This window comes from Mirounga leonina, unplaced genomic scaffold (assembly GCF_011800145.1).
Source record: "Mirounga leonina isolate KUSES-001 unplaced genomic scaffold, KU_Mleo_1.0 Mir_93, whole genome shotgun sequence".
In the NCBI taxonomy this organism is placed as follows: Eukaryota; Metazoa; Chordata; class Mammalia; order Carnivora; family Phocidae; genus Mirounga; species Mirounga leonina.
Window position 1 is genome coordinate 7,265,374 of NW_023270854.1, and position 9,034 is coordinate 7,274,407.

The window sequence follows — 9,034 nt, forward strand, 5'->3', positions numbered from 1 at the left end:
GGTAAAATAGAGAGAAACATTCCAGCTCTGAAGAATCATGTAACACTGAAACCATAAAAATGGTTGGGTACAATATTAACAAAAGGAAAATCGATACCATTCCTTTATACTTGCAATAGCCACATGAACAATACAACAAAAAATTCCATTCACAAGAGCCATAATTTTTTTTTTAAATTACAAAACACTTATGAATAAATTTCTCAAGAAATGCGCAAGATCTAGAGGGTAGCATTCTGAAATGTTTCTGTGGGACCAGCTGAATTAGTAAAGCAAGAAAGCCATTCCTCTATGAAGTGACTCAATACCAATATTGCTAATCTTTTCTCTTAATTTATATATTCAATGCAAATTCAGTAACTTATCCTAATGCTTCCAGAACTCTTCAGAACTTGACAAGCTGATGTTAAAAGACTTGTAAGAGAAAAATACAACTTGAATGGCATAGAATTTTGACAAAGGAGGGGATACTTCCTTGATATAAATAAATCTATAGGAAGTTAAACAGCAGGAGTAAAGGTGCCACAAATGATGGCTAAATCAATAGAACCAAAGAAAATATTCATAAACAATCCCAGTTATTTAGGGCTGGAAATATTAAAAGGTGGCATTTGGGTTCTGGTACCTGTACTTGGGGAGGAGGAGGAGTGGATTTCAGACTTCTAGCATCGGCCTGTCTTCCTCCTCTTCTTCATTATTTTGACTGTTGGGAAGTGGGAGTCAGGTCAGGTGTGTTAAATTTTTGTCTATCTCTGGACCATCCCTTGGGTCCCTTCCTTTGAGGCATCTTTATTGTGGAGTGACATAAGAGTCTGAATGTAGGGAATTTTATCCCAGATCATGTGAGCTTGAAAAACTTCTGGGTTTATTCTTACCTGAGTTTTACCATGCCCGATTTTTACAAGCACCTGCCTCTAAACTTTTTAAATAGGGGCACCTGTGTGGCTCAGGCGGTTAAGTGTCTGACTTGCGTTCACGTCATGATCCTGGGGTCCTGGGATGGAGCCCCACATCCGGCTCCCTGCTCCGCGGGGAGTCTGCTTCTCCCTCTCCCAATGCCCCCCCACCCCCAGCTTGTGTGCTCTCTCACTCGCTTTCTTTCAAAGAAATAAATAGAATCTTTAATAAAAATAAAACTCGGGGCACCTGGATGGCTCAGTGTTTAAGCGTCTGCCTTTGGCTCAGGTCATGATCCCAGAGTCCTGGGATCGAGCCCCCGCATCGGGCTCCCTGCTCAATGGGAAGCCTGCTTCTCCCTCTCCTACTGCGCCTGCTTGTGTTCCCTCTCGCGCTGTGTCTCTCTCTGTCAAATAAATAAATAAAATCTTTTAAAAAATAAAATTAAATAAATAAATAAATAAATAAGGTGGCATTTGTGGGAAAGGATGTACTATTCAATTTGCCCATGCAGTGTTGGAACAATAGGCTATAAATTAAAAACAAAAACAAAAACGAAATTTAGATCCCTGCATCACATTAGTCACATTTCAATTCTCATCATATTAAAGGGCTAAATGTGAAAAACAAAACTCTGGTAGCAGAGGAGAAAACAGGGGTATTGCTTATAACCTCAGAGAAACCAGGAACTTGCCTTAAACAGATACAAAGCAGACAAGCAATAAAGGGAAAATGGATAAATCTAACTACATAAAAACTGTAATCTCCACCACAAAAGAAAAGCCCAGTCAGGGAGAAAAGATTTACAAAATATAACACACACAAAGAAATATATCCCAAATTTTAAAACTCCAGAGACTTCCCCATCCCCCTACCATCATGCCAGTATGAACACAGCTCATAAATCAGCAAGGATCTTTCCTTCACCTCCTAGATATCCATTTCCAGGGATACGAGGAGACTCACATAAACTGTAGACCCCAGATGACAGGTAAGCACTGGAAAGAAATCCTGAGATAGGATGGGAGCAATGCAGAAGGCAACATAGCTCAGAGAGCAGGGACATTACACTTCCAAAAGCATAAACACAGACTCATGGCAAGGGTTAGACCCCATTTTAGCCACCATGGTTGTGATATGTAGATTGAGCTGAAAAAAAAAAAAAAAACAAACAGGCCCCATTGGATGCAGTTTTGTTTCAAAACCAGATGAGATATGGCTACATAGAAGTCATATTTTCCAAAGCAGAGGGAAAGAAAAGAAACTAGAATGGAATTCTGCTCTGGTTTATCTAATATCCCACAGGAAGCTTGCAAGTAGGTGGTCCAGGAAAGCCCAATTCATTCAAAGGTACATAAAATGCAGGGAACTGGCAGGGATCAATGCAAAGATGCAATAATGGAAAATAAAAGATATATTTAAATCCATTATTAACAGATGAATAACACTCACCAGAAGAAGAAAAAAATGCTGCCAAAGAACAGAAAAATCTGAACCAAACATTGTATGATGAATTCAAAATATAACAACCCCTGAAATGAAACCACAGACATACAAACCTTATACTATCAGAAAAGTTACACAACATAAACACACACACGCATGCATGCACACACACAACAAAAACACAAGGAAGCAGAGACCTCATATTAAATACTTTTTAATATCTATAAAGCCAGAAAATATATAATATTAAAAAACTAAGCCCAAACTTCTCTGTCATATCAATAAGTATAAATGAGCCAAACCCAACAACTTAAAAAAGAATATTTTTTTGCTCTAAAACAAAAACAATTGTATATGAAAGGAAAATCTAAAAGGAACTGGAAAGATTGAGCATAAAAAAATAAAAACAAAAATGAAACAAAACCAAAGAGACAGAAAGAAAGCGAGAGAGAAACTGTGACCTTATTAAGAGAGCCCGTGAAATACAGAGCCAGAAACATAGCAAGATCAAACAAACAAACAAATAGTTAAGCAAAGACAACTACTATAAATTCCAAAAGGTACAATTCAGCAGGAAGACAGTTTAGGAATATCTATGCTCCAAATAGCATAGTTCCAATATCTACACAACAAAAAATATAGGAGATACAAGGAGAAATAGGCAGAAATAAGCTAGTACTAGAAGATTCTAAACAAAGTCTAAAGCCTAACATGAGTAGATAAAAACAAGTCAGTTTTTAAATGATTTAAATAACATAATCAGTAAGTTATATCTAACCTATATAGAAAACCCAAAAAAACAGCGAAAACACCTTCTAGTCAAATACTTCTGGGCAATTCATAAAAGTTAGCTACATATTTGACCCCAACGACATTCATTCAAAAAGCACCAAACTGACATCCATAGTCTGGTAGGCAGATTTGGGGCCCCGGTGACCGTCATCATGTCCATGGCCAAAGATGTCATTTAGATTATTAATCAACTGACCTTAAAGTAGGAAGATCATCTTGGAATATCTGAGTGGGCCCAATGTAATCACAGGAGCCCTTGAAAGCAGAGCTTTCTCCTTGCTGAGGAGGTAGAAGTCAGAAAGAAGCAGACAACATCCTAAGCACGAGGAAGACGGGAACCTTGCTGGCTCCAGGAGGGAGGGGACCACAAGGAAAACCCTAGAAGAAAGTTAATTCTGCCAAGAACCACTGAGGTTGGAAGAGGACCCAAGCTTTCCTCTGGCGGGTATTTTGCTTCCAGCTCTGTGAGACCCTGAGCGGAGAAAGCAGCTGGGTCCCCAGCGTGGTTGCCCTTCAGAACCAAGGTCATAAATGAGCACTGCTTGAAGCTGCTGGACTGAAGGTCATTTATGAAACAACAGAAAACCTCAGCTCAAAAAGTAGAGTTAAACCTGAACATCACGGGTGGGCAGAACATGAGAGTACAATAAGAAAAATAACGCTCTCTCAGATTTTAAATAAAAATATATGAAGATTTGTTTGGTTGTTCAGCTTCATTTATTTTGTCCTAAATCTATCGCCAAATGTATGGATACTCTACAAATTTGAAAAATGGATTGATCTTTAAATGAGCTAATAAGGTTTTCTCTGAATGTATATCTGCGAGTACTTGATAGTGTAGGAAATATTTCATCCAAAGAAGTAAAATATCAATAGCAATAAAGAGACTTGTCTTTTTCCCCCAAAGAGTAATTGAAAACTGTAAGCAGTGATTCATTTGACCACTTTTTACAGTAAAATGCTGCCAAAGTCAAAACAATTACAGTTGACCAGCATCTTTTACTCCCATTTAAGTAATTGCCCATACACACATGCATCTCAGCAATCCTGAGTAACACCTTCCGAATCTTCATACTCTTCATATTTGAATGAGCCTCACATTTCAACCAAGCTATTTCAGCCATTCAAAAACAGTAGGAGTATTTATAGTCCTGATGCCTTCAAAATGTTTAGCCCACCATGCTACAGCATACCCGTTTGGTAGTTTCATGGATCTGTGATATTTTTAGAGAACTCAGACTGAGTTTAGACTTACAGATTTAAATGATAACTGTATAACAAGTTAATTTCAAAATATCCACACAAATAGACTCCATAAAAAGACACTTTCCTCCACACTGGATTCTGACTCTTCTCACACATATTTTCTGAAGAGCAGGTTCCCAGGAGATTTCTAACAATGGCTTCCCTTGGATTCGTTTTCATAGCAATGATTCAGATTTAATTAATGTAACTCAATCCTTTCTTTTTAAGTTTTGTCCTCACATAATGAGCCAATTTGTTACCTATTCATTTGTACAGTGCCTATTTTTCTTACACAGAAATGCTGACATAGATATTAGATCCCAAGCAGGATAAGAGGGAAAAATACTTCCTTTTGATATGAACATTTCAATTCCATTAAACAATTAACCAGAGCCAACTTAAAAAAAACATCTGTTTTAAATCATCCGGTAGCGATGACCAAAAAATAGAGGAAAGTTTACAAAAACACAGAAAACAAACAAGAATGACTAAACAATACAAAATAGCAAGTTAATGGAAAATGTACCCTAAGTGTGGATATTTCCTAAGTTGCTGAACGTTAAAGAATACATCAATAGCTCTGAGTGGCTCTCGATTACCGAGCTTACTTGTTGATAAATCATTTCTAGTTGTCCCATGACTATTTACACAGCTGTGTTCTGGGAGAGCCATAGTTGTACTTTCTTTGAATATGTTCTCAAGAAATGAAAATGACACTATTCTGTAGATGTATTTTAGATTTTCTTGGTACCCAAGTCTAGATACTTAATTCTTTCTTGAGAAAAATCAGGCAGGTAGAGTACTTGGTGTCTAATAAGCACTTTGTAAATGTGTTAAATAGATGAATCTAATAGACATTCTGTGATTCTGACATCAAAGCCACAGAATTTATTTAACATTAATTAAGAATACCTGATCAAGAAATGATGCCATCACCCTTTTTTTTTTTTTTCACACAGTGGAATCATTCAGGTTGGCAGGGGTGGGCATGTCTCCTCAACTCTGGCTGTCTCCTGAATTCCAGAATCCCATGGTTGTGTGTGTTTTGCAAAGCTGTGCCATCCTGGGCAAGATGGAAATAGCTACCATCTTCCTGTGAATAGCATTGTGCCCGTGACCATCAACAACACACAGAGTTAGGTGGGTTGAAAGCATTGAGCTTATGGCCTCTTGGAGGGATATGGAATTCCAAGAACAACTTGGGGGTCGATAGAGCAGTCCTCTCAGGATTTCCTGATCCTGCAAGCCAATGGGGCTTACCAGGGCGTAGCATATGCACTAAACCAAGGACAAGTATATGCTGCTGTGTCCTCCATGGCCGAAACACACCTGAGAGCCAGGTGGTGAAGCCAGACTGACCTACCCAGCAGTCCTCGACACCCACTTGGGGAATTTGTATTGTCCAACCCTATAATAACGTTCAGGTTCGCTTGACTAGAGGTCTTATTTCCCAGCAGGATGATCACTTCCAACTAGAGGACCCAGGGAAGCTCTACAATATCTAAAGCTGCAACTCCCACCTGACCATTTTATCTCCCCATGCTGGGGGTCAAGACAAAAAGGCCCCTGCGCTGCCCTGGGTGCTCTCAACCCAGTGAACTGTCCCTTGCTGCAGCCAGTCCTGGCAAGAGGAAGAAAAGAACAGAGCTCCCCTGTCCCAGCCCCCGGGGATAAACCCTGGTTCACCCCACCTGTGCAGGGCAGAGCAGCCAAAATTTTGGCTGAGAGTGGAGGAAATGAGAATGGGCACAGGGAGGAAGCTGGTTATGTCCATTACACGGACCCAACAGCAGCTGCGGCAGTGGGTTCTCGCGTGTCTTCTACTGCTGACCCAGTTGTACGGAGTCATTTTGGAGACTGTAGCTGGCCAGCACTTTGCAGGGACCTTTGTGACACTCGGACGGGTGGACTTCGTGGTTCACAGGCGCTGTGCCGGGACGCCCCTCAGACACCACGGCGAGTCCTCTCCGCCTACCTCCTGCCCCAGCTTCAGTTGCAGATACCGTTCCATGCAGCCAGCTGTGCGCAGGTACAGCCCGGCCGTGCTCGGCCCTAAGCCCACGGCACATGCGCTCCCTCCTGACCAGGGCTTTGAGGGCCCCCAGCAAGGGGCAATAGCTCCAAAAATACCTCTGACTATTTCTACCAACCTCAGAGAGCTAAATATATTTTGCAGTTTCACTCGGTGTCATAGGAGGTAATCAAAAGTTATTGCAAGCCTGCCAAACTCTGCTCAAGATGCTGACCTGACGTGCCCAGACGCATACCAGAGTGCTCTGTCGGCGGGCCGGCCCGGGACATTGCTGGGACAGGAACAGAAGGACACGGCCTCCCCGCGGCGCAGGACCTGGCAGAGGGAGCAGCGTGTGCAGGCTGAAAGGCTTGCCGTCGGCATCTCATTCTGGCCTTTGCTGACCTTCACCATTTTTCCGTTAATATGTCCGCTCGAGGGAGGGGGTTTGTACTAGATTTGACAGGAGACAGGAAACCTACTAAAACCTTTAGCTGAAGCCATTCTCAGGACTGATGAGAATGCTCCTCATATGAAGTTCTGGATGAGGGGCCCTCTCAGGATTAGACTGACGGAAACAGCATTAGACAGACCAAGCATGAGCACCCTACACCACCCAGCTGATGCCCCCATCCCAGGAAGCGAAGGGCACCCGGGCAGCCGGAGACTCTGATAAGGGGCATGGCCAATGTTTAACTTTCTCCCCGAGATGGGCTCTCTCTTTCCACGGAGAACTGGCGGTGAGCTCCCTGGGCAGACCCCACCCTAGGGGGGCATCGGGGCTTAGGGGGCATTGGGGCTTCTGTCCCAGGCCTGAACTCCTCGCTGGTTACTGCAAGGCCATCCCACAAAACGAGTACAGAAACTACTGATTTCTTCCCTTGGGCATTGCCCCACATTACTGGAATTAATTCAAGCCCCAAGTGGCAGAGGATGTTAAAACTAAATGCAAAAGCTGTGCCTTCTCATCCAAAAGTTCCCAAACAAGGAACTTATTAGAGGCCATTCACCCCTGCACCTGCTGGAGTGTGTGTGCGCCTATTTGGTCCTTGGCACCAGGCAGGGACGGCTTTGTCAACACTCTCACGGTGACAGATGGCTTTATTTGCCATGTCCAAGGGTATCCCAGCCAAGAGCAAAATGTGTCCACAGCAGGCTGAGTCCTCTACGAAAATACCTGTCAGGCTATGAGTTTCCCACATAAATCCACTCAGCTCAAGAGAGAGACAGAAAGCATTTCATTTGACAGGGTTATGGAAACATCTCTCCCATTTCAGGGGTCAGCAAACCACAACCCATGAGTCACATCAGGCCTGTTGCCTATGAGCCAAGAAAGGTTTTTAAATTTTTAAATGGTTGAAAAAAATGAAAAGATTTTGTGATGTGTGAAAACTGTATGAAATTCAAATTTCAGCATCCATAAATAAAGTTTTATTGGAACACAGCCACGTTCATTCATTTTCATACTGCCTAAGGCAGCTTTCACACGACCATGACAGAGATGAGTAGCTGCAAAAGCTCGAAATATTTATCATCTATCCTGTTACTGGCTGAACGGTATCCCCAAAAATTCATATGTTGAAGTCCTAATCCCCCGTACCTCAGAATGTGACTGTATTGGGAGACAGGGCCTTGAAAGGGGTGATTAAGTTAAATGAGACTGTAGGGTGGGCTCCAGTCTAATTGGACTGGTGCCCTTATAAGCAGAGATTTGGGTAGACTGGTGTCCTATTCAGAAAGACTTGGGGGAAATGCAGAGGAAAGCCCCATGTGAGGGCACAGCAGGAAGGTGGCCATCTATAAAGCCAAGGAGAGGGGTCTTACGGGTAACTGAACTGACTAGCACTTTGACCTTGAACTTTCAGCCTCTAGAACTGTGAGAAAGTACACCTGTTGTTCAAGTCACCCAGTCTGTGGTATGTTTGTAGCCCTAGCAAACTCATACATTATCCCTTTGCAGAAAATGTACGCTGAGCCCTGTCCAAACCATGATATCTTTCACAAATTCACCTGTGTATTCAACTATACAGTTCAGTATGTCATCGGGGTCCCCAGAGAGGACAGGCCTGATCCACTCCATCTTCTTCCAAGACCAGTGGAGAGGAGGCATGCATGCCGTTGCGTTTTGCAGAGGCGACACTGTCGCCTAAGGTGGGCATCCAGCTCAGCCATCGGGCCAGAAAAGAAGGACCACCTTGCTGGCTCAGATGACACCTGCAGATTTCTGGGCAGAGGTACAGACACCCAGGTCTGCACACCTGTCTCTGCATCAGGCATGCACCTGCCCCTAAAACTCTGCCTGCCGGCCCCAGGCTGTTTCCTTTCACACTGCTTTGGTGACTCCAGGACATCATGGTTAGAAGCACTTCTCTGGGCCCTGATTGATATTTAATCCCTCTACAGCGTTTCTTATGACAATGCCTAGGTTCTGTGTCTTTCTTTCCCTCTGCTTTCCTAGAAGGACGTAAAACATCCTGGCTGCTTTGTTATCGGGACCATGTCTCTCTGCATGTCTCATGTTAAAGAAAACACTTGGTTGTTTGCGTCCTTCCTGCTCTTACTAAGGGACGGTTTATCAGCATTTGCTTGCTTTGCTGAAGCGTGCTTCACAGACATGCAAACGCCACAGAAGGGGATGGCATC